Source organism: Tinamus guttatus, unplaced genomic scaffold (genome assembly GCF_059628265.1).
Source record: "Tinamus guttatus ecotype Peru unplaced genomic scaffold, ASM5962826v1 Tinamus_guttatus_pri_ptg000048l, whole genome shotgun sequence".
NCBI classification, from domain to species: domain Eukaryota; kingdom Metazoa; phylum Chordata; class Aves; order Tinamiformes; family Tinamidae; genus Tinamus; species Tinamus guttatus.
Genome location: NW_028288582.1, coordinates 2728332 through 2742621, shown reverse-complemented (window position 1 = coordinate 2742621; position 14290 = coordinate 2728332).

The following is a 14290-nucleotide window of genomic DNA, read 5'->3' as shown; positions in this document are numbered from 1 at the left end:
GTCGTGCTGCAAGCCCGGCTGCAGGGAGAGAGCAGGGCAGGGGGTGAGGGTGGCACTTGGAGCTGGAAGCCCTTGCTGGTGCTGTCCACGTAGAAGCAGCCCCTGTGCGCGCGCCGGCAAAAAGGGCGTTTAAGGCAAGTGTTTTAAAATGGAGATTATTGCAGGCAGGACCTGGAGCTTGTGTGCCCCTTGCACAATGTGCCCAGCGGCCAGCGTGACGCAGGAGCAGGGGAGCCTGGAGGTCCCCTCTCTGCTGTGGTTGTTTCTCTGGTTGGTTGTGCCTGGTTGTTTGGGCTTTGCTTGTCTCCAGGGTGGGCAGTTGGCTGAGCACCTACAAAACCAAGACGATGGTAACAGTGACTGCGTCTGCGTTGCATGAATTTGTTCAACTATTTGGGAGGTTAGAAGCACCCTGTATCTTTGTCATATTAACAGAGTATGTGCATGGAGTGGGAGCTGCGCATGGCTCTGGAGGAGTCATTGCAGCTTAACGTTTGGTCTGTAAAGCTCAGACTATTTTTAGAGGGGAGCTAGAACTATTTCAGAGCACTCGGTTGTCGAAGCAATCAGATCTCATAACTGAATGACTGTGGTGTTATGTCAGTGCGTGTTACTTTTCCTTTTCTCCCTTGCGCTCATTCTGTTACTGAGGCTCTGAACTCCGTGGCTTTGTGGCACAGTTGGTGTGAAAACCATGTGCCCTGTTAGGGTGTTGTGTGTCTGGGAGCACCTGGTACTTCCAATAGGAGATTCCTGCTCTCGAGCAGGAGCCAAGGATGTACATAAAAGCAGTGGTTTGGGACAAAGCAAGATTAATCTATTCTAGTCTTCCAGATATCAAGTAACTTATTTTATTAATATGTTTTACTCTTTCTGCCATTGAAAGTAAGTGTCATTCCCTCCAGATAATGTAGTTATAACCTCAAGTTTTCTGCAGGTACATATGCACAATATAAAGAGTCATTGCACGGTACAGTGTTTTTTAAAGTAGATATTTAAATAGTAGTTTTACTCCTACTGTAAAATAAGGGTCAGTTTTTATTATGTGGCCCTGAAGCAAGCAGGCAAACTGCTCTAATTACACAGTACACAGAGCCCCACAGAGCATCCGGGGCCAGATCTTCAGCTGCTGTAAATAAGGCATCGCTCCCCTCATTCCCAACTGAGGATTTTAGATGATCTTTACGGGATAGGGATGCTCATCTCCCACGCATACGAGTGGAAGTGAGCATCCGAGTCCCATAGACAGTCCTTATTATCATGTTTAAATGGAAGATATGTCTATCCAACATTAAAATAGAAGCAAAACTCCTTTTCCCTCCCCTTCTCTTAAGGATGTGAATAAATGATCATTTCAACTTCACATATGTTTGTAAGTCCACTGGAAATCTTACAGGAAATATTGCCAAATTCTACTACTTTTTTTTGGTCACAGATTCAAGTGTTGAAAAATATGCTTGAAGTTTAAGCAGATTCCTTCTAAGAATGAGCATTTTATTAAAAAACAAACAATTTTTTAGTTTTAATTAAAGCTGCCTTTATTTCATCCAGAGTCCTGATGAGAACCAGAAAAAAAAATTGACTAAATGCTCTGTGTGGACTATTTGTAACATTATTCCTGTGGTCTTACCTAAAAGGACATTTCAGCCGCATAAATCATGGAGGTCGATTGGCCAGGTCCTCAGCTGGGATAAACTACCACAGTTTTATTGGCTTTAATGTCGTTTCACACCAGCTGAGAATATGGTCCATTCATTTCACCGGAGTTGAACCAGGGCCAGACTTGGTCCAGGGTACTACGGCAGTGTGAACCCGTTCTCACGGCGGATACTCTGTTATAACTGAATAATAATCTATAATGCAAATACCTCTTTCCATTTGTGGCTTTGCCCTGCCTGGGCATCCAGGAAGACACGCTCAGAAGGAAGCTGGGAACCAGCTTTAGTGTTGTTTTCAGGCCAGGATTAATGGCAATTGGGTAAGGTTCTGACTTCAGACTGTCAAACCAGCTCAGTGACAGACTTCAGCAAAATCACGCAGGGCAGAATTTGGCCCCGCGTGCGTGGGGACTTTCCTGTACGTAGATTTCCAGTGCCTGTGCACCTTGCTTACCAAGGACAGACAAGCAACCGACAGCGTTCACCCCCCTAGTTTCCTTACCAAATAAATGTGCAGAACTCCCAGGGCTTGAATCATGTAGCGACTGTGGTCAGGAAGCATCTCAAATCATAAAAATAATAATATATTTTTAAACTCTGGATATAAAGTAATGACATTTTACAAGCAAGAAGACCTAAAGTCTTCCTGTACCTCCTAGCAGTTACTATCTTGAAGGATGTTTTATACCTTACTTGTACGTTTCATATAATTCAAAAGTAGCTTCTTACATTTCTGAACTCAAGGAGGGGGTGAATCTTCGGGCTTCCAGGATTCACATTCAGAGGATGTTTGTTCTTTTGCTGCATGTACTGTTTGTCCAGAACTAACCAGTTATTTCTGTGATAAGGGTTTATTGTGCCTTACAACAAATATGAAATCTAAATGGAATGTATGCATTACAGGAGGGAATAATCAGAGGTCTTTACTGCACTGTTAGGTGATGCCTACCCAGAGTGTCATCAAACATATCTGTGCTTAATTACCCAACCAAAGAGATCTAAAGTCTGTATGTTTGTTGTACTGTAATAGGGGTTTGTGCCTGGACAATTAAGTGTTTTATTTGTATTCTGAGATGATGTGAACTTATTTTTCTAAACACTATACTGAATAAACTTTATATTTATACACATCTTGTGCCCATGGTTCTATTTCCATGTTGTTTGTGAATGCTTTAAGTTGCATGTTGGAAAAGCAATTCGGAATAGAAGTTCTGCTTTTAAGGACTCATTGCGAAGTTGATGGCAACTGTGAACACCTGTATGCACCAGAGGATTACCTTAAAATCTACCTCAGCTAGAGTGAGCCTTTCTGTTGACTTGAATGGGTTTCCTGTCAAACCTAACTTGGCGTTTAAAATATTAGATTAAAAACCATAAATTTGCTCTTTTTTATTGAACCTATTAAATCTGTGTCTTCATCAAATTTATACCATAATTAACTAGATAGTATTTCCAGCTACTGTTTAGGGTCTTGCCCTTTATTTACTTACAGCACCTTTGGAACTGGGATGCTTCCTACTTTTGGGGGGAGTACATAAATCTCTCTGCTAAATTTTTGTTTACATTTTTCTTTTAAAAGAGTTGCACTTGGTCTCAGGCCTTGTTTTGGCAGACTTTTGAGAACACCCTGGAGTTTATGATCCCTCGATTACACCCTCGCGGTTTGAACACATTGCAGCATTAGTTTACATCTGTTCTCCCCAGGCAAGCAGTGCCTGGTTGCTAGCTATGGTTTTGTACCAAAAAGAGTGGCAGTAAGTTCAACAACACTCACCTGTACATGAGGTTACTCTTCATGGTGACCCTGTATGTGCAGTCGAGATGGTTGTGCCAGTGGGAAGACACCCTTTTGCCCCGTAAGTCCTGTGTAGGCCACAGGAAGCAAGATGAGGGTTTGTGTGAGGTTTTATTGAATAGTCAGATTTATTTGTGTATGCCTATTACATTTTTAATCTCCCAGATGTTTCCTTTCATTATCCCTCGCTATCTCTCTGTCTTTTCCATTTATCCCAATGCTGGCACAATGCTCGCGCTGCTCATCCCGGTGCAGGGTGCAAGACGCCTCTGGAACATCTCTCTGGCCTGAGATTGATCCAGCCTGCGCTCAGCAGCTGCCACTGTAAATGCAGCTCCCCGAAGGTAGGGACTGGAATCCTTTCCTAGCCCCAGTTCCTTCCCAGGAGCAGTGTCCAACTTGCTCGTCCTGCTGCTCCCACTTAACTGTGCTGTAGCTTGGCCTGAGCGGGAGGACTGGAAGAGTTTTCCAGTGGCTGGAGTGATCCCGAGAGTGTGATGGGGCTCTGGACCACAGCTCTGTTCCCCTGTTGGAGCAGGGGCTAGAGCCGTCCTTCCCCCTCGGCTGCCTCCAGACCCCCTGCCTGCGGGCAGCCTCTTGCGGGAATTTTAGCACAGCCCCTGGAAAAGCCTTCGGTCCCGGTACGTGGCTCGGTGGCCTCCACTCCGGGGGCTCTCCGGGCCGCGCGGCCCCCGTGCGACGGCCGGGCGGAAAGTCTCCGCGTATGCAAATGTCCACATTCTCGCGGAGCAGCCACCCATGCGGCGAGCAGGATGAATCATGTCCTAACGGAGCACATTCCTGCTGCCTCCGAGGGCTCTGCAGATGCGTTCCAGGTCACCCCGGGCGAGGAAACCACACACAGGCGCCCTGCTCGCCGCCGGCAGCTTGCGCACACGTGGAGCCGAGCGGCCGGCGCCGCGGGGGGAGCATGTGGGGAGCTCGCTCCATGTGCCCGGGAATACCGGAGGCAGCACCGGGGCGGCGGGATGGGATAACACGGGAGCTGCCGGCTCGGAGACGTGGTGAGACGGGCGCTTGCTCTTGATCCACGCAGGAGACCAGCTCTGAAGGGAGGCTGTGTCGGAAGCCGACACTTTTTATCCCATGTTTTTCAGCCAGATTTTCCCCTTTGCCAGATCGGAGGGGGATTTTCGCACTCCAAGAGCCCAGGGTCAAGTTGAGATCTTAATTTAAATGCTGGTGGCTGGAGAAGCTGTCTGCTTACACGGCTGCGTCCCTCAGCCACAGTGACCGCTGGCTGCCCAAAACCTTTGGATTGTGGCCTTAGACCAGTATATCTCAGTTATGGGCATGGGTCGCACTTTTATCCTAAAAATACACTTTAGAAATAAAACTGATTCCCAGAAATAGGAGTTCATCTGCCAAACAACGTGCGTGTAAGCGACTCCACACTCCGTGGTGCCAGAAAGTTCAAGAGTGAGAGCAACAATAAATACCAACACACGTGTGAAAAAATCCACTACATTAAAGCCAGATTCAATAAAAATAGCACCTAGTTTATACACTGCAGAAGCTGGCACAAGTCCGCGAAAGCAGAGGGGAAAAGATAAAATGCTCATGAACTGCGCATGGGCCGGGAAATTGAGCCGAGCTGGAGTGCGGCTGGCGGCTCCGCAGTCACCCCCGTGCAATCCTCTCTCCTCTAATCCCTTCATTCCTCACCCTGCTACCTCCCCAGGGAAGAAAGACCCAGTTTGGAATATGCGGGTCCAGGAATAAAAAAAAGCGCGAGCTGGTGGGGACGTGAGTGAGGGGTTGGAAATGATGGCCCAAGGTGGCCGAGCTGGCTGCAAACCCAGGTCTCTGCCTCCCCCTGTTGCTTCGCCCACCGGCTCTCGCTGCCTCCTGCGGAGCCAAATCCAGCCCCGCTGCCGGCTGCGGGGAGCAGCGGGAGCTCAGGCTGCCCACCCCGAAGTCAAGTTTGCTTCGTTCCTCTAGTTGCTTCTCTATTTACGGCCCGGGCTGGGGCTGGATGTGTCGGCTGATCCCAGCGGGGCTCTGTCCCCAAGCAGGGATGAGGGGCGGATAGGAGAGCTCAGTCCGCAATGAGCTCTGCGTAACACTGCAAACCAGCATTTGCTTCTTGATTTTAGTAGCAACTGAGAAACAAGGGACAGCCAAGAGCCCACTGGTGTCCCGGGAGGGTGCTCAGGGTGTTGCTGTCCGGGTGTGAAGCCACCGGCAGTGCAATGGGTGGCGCGTGCTGGAGTGCATGTTACAAGCAGAGAGAGGCAAGCAACGTTTCCCATTCCAACCAGAGCCCCTTCCTGATGGATTGATACAGGTGCAGCGTGCCCGTGGCAAATCCCAATGTCGCTGTGCAGGCACACATCAGCTCGGGAGTCACCAGTGCCAAAAAAAACACGGTTTGGAGGCTGGGAAGGGAGGTGCACGGGAGGCACTGCTGCTCCTGCTCGAGGTGCCCAGGGCAGAGACTCGGCCCTGCTCAATCTCCAGGGCGCAGAGCGGATCCCTGCCTGGTGCCAGCAGCAATTTCATCCAGATCCTTGCGGATCCCTTTACTCCAGCTACTCACGCACATGAACATTGCTCGGATGGACAAGAGCTGCTCGTTCGCTTGTGGCCTGGAGGACCAACCCCGTCACGGATGGAGGCAGGGCCATGAGCCTGCTCCTATGCATTTCCTACCTCTCCTGGGCTCCTAGGACACTTTCACAAGCAAGAGTAAATTAAATGCCCCTGTGAAATAAGCAGCTGTCATTAACACGGACTCGCAGGACTGGGAGGCAGTGGGAAATCCATATCCAAGCCGGTCCCAACAAGCGTTTTTTGCACCCACTCTTAAACAAGTCTGACTCTTTCAACCTTGCCTCCTGCCCACTCCTATTCTCTGTGTTCTCTCCAGGCTTGTGCTGGATTTCAGGCCTGTCTTCCAGCCTTTCCCACCTTGGGGTCATCCCTGTGTTCCATATGCACACCGAACTTGAAATAGCACAGAAGAGCAAACTAAAGCCAAGTTGTATCAAACCTAAGGGCTCTTCCCTACCCAAATGGCATCTCTTCCTCAAGGGCGACTCAACCGGTATGGTTTAATTACAGAAAACCACTTCATACCGAGCAGAAACTGAATCCCAGCAAGTCGATCAGAAACGATACGTTCCAGGTCGCGCAGAACTGAAATCTCCCCAGGCTCCAGTCTCAGTCTGAAACTGAAACAATGTTCTGATTCTGCAACATTCACCCTCTATGAGTTTCGCAATACTTAATATTGGTTAGAGAGAGGAAGAAGTAGAGGAAGTTTTGTGGCCACAGCTTCCTCTTAGATTTAAATTTTTGAGTTCCCATTAAAAAATAAAATTAAAATAAAATAAAATAAAATAAAATAAAATAAAATAAAATAAAATAAAATAAAATAAAATAAAATAAAATAAAATAAAATAAAATAAAATAAAATAAAATAAAATAAAATACAGAGGGGCTGAAGATTTTTAACCCAGCATTCATGTAAATATTAGAATATTACGGAAATATATCTAACAGTTTACTTTGACACCGATGTCTTGCTCTGGGGGCCAGCTTTCTGAACTAGTTGTGGGGCTTGATAAGGCTGTGTGCAACAAGACACTTCAAGAGAATAAAGCTGGTTATTACAAAGAAACTTTTATGGAAAGAAAATGAAGAACTAAAGATACAGCTGAATAGAAGGTCTTCAGATTCAGGTGAATACTTGCCAAAGTTGTCTTTGGACACCCTAGTTTCCATAAAAAATAACTAAGATTAGTGCTAGTTCTCTAGACCATTATAGCATAACTAGTTAATGTACCCATTGGTTTCTCAAGAAACCCTCTATAGCTCAAGGCAAATAAATGCCTCAGTGGCTTAAAACCAAATCACACACACAGAAAACTGCACCAAGTATCAAGCAAATGAAGGCAGCACTTCTAAGACCAGTTCTGTTTTCCAAGGTTAAAGTCAGTCCTCATTTAGATCCCTCTATAAATCAGGCCGAATTTCCGAAGCACCCAACGCCTGCCAGCTCCTGTCGAGGCTGGTGACACAAGTGGCCTCACGCTGGGTTATCTGAGGCCCTGATTCAGCCTCGCACCTAAATGCAAACCTGACTTTAGGTGCTCCCTAAAGCTCCCAGGGATTGCAGTGCTGGGCTTTGCACGGCCACCACCATGGGATGATGCTCAGCTGTGACTGTGGTCCTAGTGAAAGATTGGGGACAACGGGAGATGGGGAAGAAAGGAGAGAAAAAAATAAAATGCGGAGAGCCACTGGCATTTAGCTGGATTAACGGGAGCAAATGGCTCCCACTTATGAGCACCAAATGGCAACCAGGCGAGTTAGTGGCCACTGTGCAGGCAAAACTCACCCCACCATTGGTGGGAAAAGTCATGGAGCTGCTCAGCTACCCAGGTTCATAAGTTTCAGCTAAAACAGTAATTTGAATGTATCTAAAAGGAAAATGATGTTTTTTTCATCTGGCTCTACCTATAACAGACGTTGAAATATTCCAAAACATTTGTATTTTTTGCAAAGCATGAAGGAGCAAGGAGGCAAAGATGGATTATCCCCGATTTTCTGAGTCCGTCTGTGAGTATCTGTGAACAGCTGTGAATATCGCCAATATTAGCTGATATTAACCACTGGGAGCCACAGCTCCAGTTGCTAAACATCCAAATTTCAGTTTCCTCCCCTATATAAGGGAATTAGCAGCACTTCCCTCTCTCTTTGGGATAAGAAGGTCTGGGACTCACCTGGACGCAGTGGCTCCATATAAACAGGAGGGCAGATCCCACTGGGGGAGTAGATCGGTACCAACAGCAATGGAGCCAAGTTTGGGCGTTGCCTTGCAGCGCAGCCACATATTTTAAGACCCACTGACAAATCAGGCTGCAAAATCTGCTCTGTCCTTGCTGGGCACCCATGTTTGCCCACAGGATGCTGCATCTCCAGGGTTCACGGCGGGTCTCGCTGATCCATGTGCTGGAGCCGGAGCAACTTTTCTTAGCAGCCCTGTCCACCAGCAAATGGGACCTGGCCCACCAAGCGCTGCCTGGAAAGTTTGCATGGTATGTGGCTTCATTTTCTTTTCCATAATATGAAATCCAATCTGGAATACACAGATTAGTAAACTAATCTGTGTAAATCCTATTAATAGCCCTTCCACGGCCGCGCTCCCATTCACGTTCCAGCAAATCTGTTTGGACTGGGTTGGTTTTCCCTCCTTTCCCGCAAGGTCCTCACACCTGGCTGGGGTCACGTCTGCCCTCAACAGCCAGCCCTGGCCATGATGGAAACTTGGGTTTTGCCATCCCTGCCAGACCTGATCGAGACAGAGCTGATAAAAGCAGTGCCTTAAATGTTAAGAGACATAGCACCAGAATGGATCTCACTGGTCTTCCTGCTGGGAAGAGGCAAATACCCTGTCAGCCTGTCAGAATACTATACTATACAGGATATGCGATATATGATATATAATAATATAGCATATATATTATATACTATTATAATATGTTTTACATGCAGTATAATAATATCTTCTGAGCAGGCTAGTGATTTTGGCTCCTGTGGCAGGGCACAAATGCAGTTGGTGTCCCTGCTGCTCCTGCCTTTGCTTAGGGGGATGATCCCCTACGAAGGGCATAGGGCAGACGGGGCCGTCCCCTCCTCAATGTCACTAAAACCACAAAGAGGGTTTGAAGCCCAGGTTGCAAAGAGTGTCCTGGCCTTATATATATATATTTATATTTTTAATATATTTTTATATATTTATAAAAAAGTGTTTATATAAATTTATAAATACACACACATATAAAAGAGGGTCCTGGTACATATATGTGTATAACCAGGGCTGGAAAGAACTTGACAATACCTTTCAGTGTTTTCTCCAGCTCCGAGACAGGATCAAATACATGTCGGTATTTTCTGACAGATGTTTGTCTAGACCTGTTTTTAACAGCGAGTCTCCCAGCTCCCCGGGCGATCTATTCCAGCGCTTCCTTTTCTTCCCCAGGTCTATCCACACGCACACACGCACGCACACGTGCATTTATCTCCGAAGGTGAGCTGAGCTGCCTCTGATAACGCGCACATCAAAAGGCTTCTTAACTCATTTCTCATGGTGAGATCTTTATTGTGAGTGATGGACGAGCCCGAGAGATCTCAACTTGACCCGAGATTAGAGGCTGAGCTTGGGGGGCCAGTGGATGGGCTAAGGGGGCCAAGCAGGAAAGGAGAGGGGGAAAATTCATTCCTTTCCTTATTAACTGATCCGATTTGGGCTGCTGATAAAAAAATAAAAGGGAGAGAGCAGCCAACACGCTGCTTTTTGTGCGCTTTAGAAGTGGGTGCTGACATTGTGCTCCTCGGACGGAGAGGATTTACTTTTCGGCTTCCGCGGCAGCCGCCTGGGAAGTGCTGCCATCCTGTCAAACTTAAGTGACCTGCAGGGCTGGATGAAGAATGAGCCTCCGCATCTGGAATATGCAGAGACACAATAGAGAGCAGCCCTTTTCCAGGGTACCCGCAGTATCCATTACCTCCGCTCCCGCACTCACAATGCGCCAAATGTTTCATGGCCCGGGGCCTTACAAAGGCAACCGGCTTTTTTAGCTGCAAGCACTCATGTAGGAAGGCAACTGGGAATTAATTATTTAATGCACCGCTCATTGGTGGGGAGCTGCTGCCCCTCCTGCCTCTCGGCTACCATTATACATATGTTGCTCCCTTCAGGCTGCAGCCACGAGGCCCGAGCACAAAATGATGGCTAAATCCCGCTCCGCATACAGGGAGCTCCACTTAAACTGGTGGACTTGCACTCAAGTGGTAAGGAGCAAGGTCAGCCCCGTGTTTGAAAAATGGTGTTTGTGACAGAAACCGGGCACGCATCGCAAAAGCGCCGGTTCTAAAAAATAATGTGTATCCTACCTCGGCTCCGGGAGCAAGTAGCCCTGTTAGTAAGAAATTCAGATCAGATCCCTTTGACACGGCCATTTGCACACTTGGTGGTACCTGGGCGTACTACCGGGGAGGAAGGTGCGTTTCCCAATCCATCCCATTCCGTGTGCTGAGCCGGCTCCGATTCTCGCAGGGATCCTCCACATAAGCAGCTATTTCATTCAGAGGGTTTTTAGCGATGACCTGCCTGGAAGCAAATGTCCTTTTGAAGATGCCTCCATAACAGCTGCATACCAGAAACTTGCATTTTAGTTGCTTTGAGGGTTGAAGGACCAGGCCCTGTGTGTTTAAAAAAGAAAGTTTGCAAAATGAGGCTCTGCGGAGGGTTATGGGGCAGGAAAGTACCCCGCCAGCTGCCAGATAGGGGAAAATGGGGCCTTTTCCCTGCCATCTCTGAATTATTTTGGACAAAGCCCTGACAGGCTTGTACTGAAAATCAGTGTAGTGAATTGCACCCGGGATTAATTTAACCCGACCGTCGCGCATTTCCAAACACAAACTATATTGTTTTTGCTTTTTTTTTCATCTCCTCAGATGAAAGAAATACGACGGTACAGATGTGCTTTTCTAAGATCCAGCGGCACGAAACCTGAAAGAGCCCCGCGTGGCTCAGGCACGGGCAGCTTTAATAACCATGGGAGTGTGACACTTTTGAAGCTCTATGAAATTATATCCCCAGGTCAGGGAGAGGTGTAAACTTATCCGTCTGGGTCGATCCGCTGATAAACAGATACAACCCATTTTCTCCTGGAAAGCGGCGCTATATGTTGTCTGAGAAAACAAAGGGTTGGAACAGACAGGTTTATGATGAGAAGATAAATATATATATATATAATGGAAGCAGAGTCATTCTTCAAAGAAAAATGAGAGTATCCCCTCAAATTAAGAGGTTCCTGGTGAATCCAGCAGGAAATGGACTGGGCATCCCCCAAAAGGGAGCAGAGCAAGACAGAGGCCACGGTGCTGGAGAGGGGGACCCAGCCCTGGTCCTACGTAGAGGGACCTTTCCCCTCACTGGGGTCTCCCAGACAGTGGTGCCGGTGTGGAGCAGCCTCTGTGCCATATGTGCCGTGACCCCAGTGCCACCAAGCCACTGAGGGCATCGCTAATGAGAGGGGAAAGGTCCCTCTGCCGCCCATGCACGGGAAGCCACTGCAGGGCCTCTCCCAACGCCATCAGTGCGGGCCAACGAGCAAAGGAAATGTTTACTCTGTGCCCCAATGCAAAGCCAGGCACTTATGGAAATGCTGCCTCCTGCTCATGGCCACCGGAGCCCAGGGGCAGCGTCTTGCTTGGAAAACAGATTAGGTGCTTTGCATCGGCCACCAGCTGGGGGGACGCGCATTTGGGTTTCCATGTGGAAGACAGGGAAGCAGGACACGGGGTTGGGTGCTTGGCAGGAAGGGCAGAGTGGCTGGAAAAGTGCCTGGCAAGGGAAGTGGTGGGGAGTCCTCGCTCTGGTCACAGCGGGCCCTGCACACCTGCTGAGCAAGAAGGAAAGTGTGGCACCCCCCACACAACAAATTGCAATTTCCTTCCCCCCCCCTCTCATTTTTGCAATTTTTCTGCAGAAGAAAAAAAAATATTTCAGTGTCCTACAGGGAAAAAAAAGCTATTTTGGCTCAAAATTTATTTATATATATATATATATATATATATATATAAATTTTAAAATAGATATTATATATATTTAAAATATAATACATACATATTTAATGCTTCTCCCAGTATCCAGCACCCATTATTTGCCCCCTACCCTCTCCTAAGAGCCGAGGTGGAAAGGGTCCCCTCACACGCGGATGGGAGAGCAGCCACCTCGCTGTCCCCTGGGCTGGTGGGAGGTCTCTGCGCGGACAGGCCCGGCCGCACGCACCCATGCGAGCGGGTGCACCCGTTGCGGGTGGGTTCCTCCGCGGTCTGTTGGCACCTGCGGGTGCGCGTGCACGCGTGGGGACGGGGGCACACGCGGGGCATTGCGCGGGGCGGGTTGCAGACGGGCGGGCAGCGCGCAGCTTCCGCGGGCGCGCAGTGCCCCCCCCGGGCGGCCTCGGCTCTGCCGCGGGAGCTGCTGGTGCCTCCGCTCCTCGGGAAGGGCTCACGGGTGGCGGGGGGCGGCAGGGGACACGCACACGCGCGGCTCTGCTCCTGCCTCCCCGAGCCGGGACTGGGGCTCTCTCTTTTTCGTGCCGCGGGAGATTTTTTACATCCAGCCCTATGCGCGCAAATCCAGCCACTCTTTTCCAGCTCTTCCTTCCCCTCCTACCCATGGGAGAACCGGGTGGGACGCGGCCGGGACACACAGAGGAGTCGTCTCCCCGCGGTAAATGCGCCCGCGAGTCTCGGGATGAGTCTCGCTCTCCAGCCTAACTCGAGATGCATCATCTTATTGTGAAAAAAAAAAGAGAGAGAGAGGGAGAGAGAGAAGAAGAAAAGAAAGAAAAGAGCCATGGCAAGAAATCGCAATTAGCGCTGTCTCGGGTTACGGCAAATTCCATTATGCCGAGGACGGGGAGGCGAAAACACCGCGGAGCCGCCGCCCGCCTCGCTCATAACGCGCCGAGCCCCGATCCGGGGCGGGAGGTCGCTCCCCTGGCCCGGCCACCGCTCCGGAGGGGTTGGGGGGGCCGGGGGCTGAGCTCCCAACCCCGCCGCAGCCCCCGACACGGGCTGCGGGGAAAGGCGGGCAGAGAAGGAGCCAAACGCGGCCGCTGCCCTTTGATTGAGCAAAGGGCTCATCCAACGCGGCCGCGGATTATTCAGGGGCAGGCTGAGCTCGCTCTCCTTCTCCCCACACCAGCCCAAACATCTTGAAGTAATCAGCAGCTGAGAACGGAGACGTCCCCCTGGCATCTCAGGTTAAAGAAGGAGGTCCAGGAAAATGTGGTAGAGCCATTACAAGAAACCTGAGCCGCATTCATCAGAGACTCCAATTGCCATCGCATTAGGATTGATTAGAGACCAGCAGTACCGTAATGACCCGGAAAGAGGGGCATACAGGGATTATTAATATCAGACTTCTTAAAAAAAAAAAAAAAAAAAGAGAGAGAGAGAGAGAAAAAAAATAGAAGGAGAGAGGAGGGGAAAAAAGGCTTGCAGTAGCAAGAGTACTGCCTGTATACAGACTTACCTCTACGGAGCACTGATGAGCGGCGCAGACGAGAAGCTAATTCCTGTAAAAGAAAAAAAAAAAGTAGGAAAAATGGGGGAAAAAAAATAACCCCCACCTTGGGACCCCCGGGCCTGCCCCCTCCGGTGCGGGAGGCGCTGCGAAATCGCGGGCGCTGCGACCGCTCTGCGTGTCGCAAGAACCGCAGCCGCCCCGGGCACGTCGCGGAGCGACCCAGGGCCGGTTCCGGCTCTGGTCCCGATGCTGGGGAAGGCGACTGGTCCACGCGACAACAAGGAAAAGCCAACGAGACTCCGAGAGGAGCAGGGCAGCCTGGAGTGGCTCGTCTCCTTCTCAGTCCTCTGCGCCAAAACAAATCAGCCCCTCCTGGTCTCGGTTTAAATGTAGCTCACTGGATAATTAACTCCATCTTTCCAGCCCTGCTTTAACTGTTTATTTAGTGTCACCCCGTATTACCATCACTAGCACTTTCCTCTGAACAGGAGGAGCTGGAGGGTTTCACCTCCCGAAAGGAAATTCTTCGTAGCTTAAAAGACTCGGCATCCAGGAGGTACATTAGTGAACAGGAAAGAGGAGGGGGGCAAATGCAGAAGAAAAAATAAATAAATAAAAGAGGGTGTAGGGGACAGGGACAGAAAGGCGTTATGAGCGCTTGGTGAGCGCGGAGAGGCAACGCATGATCATCCTTGATCCTTTGGGAAATGAGCCGGTAAGTGGGAAAAAGAAAAAGAAAAAAGAAAAAAAAAAAAGAACCCTTTT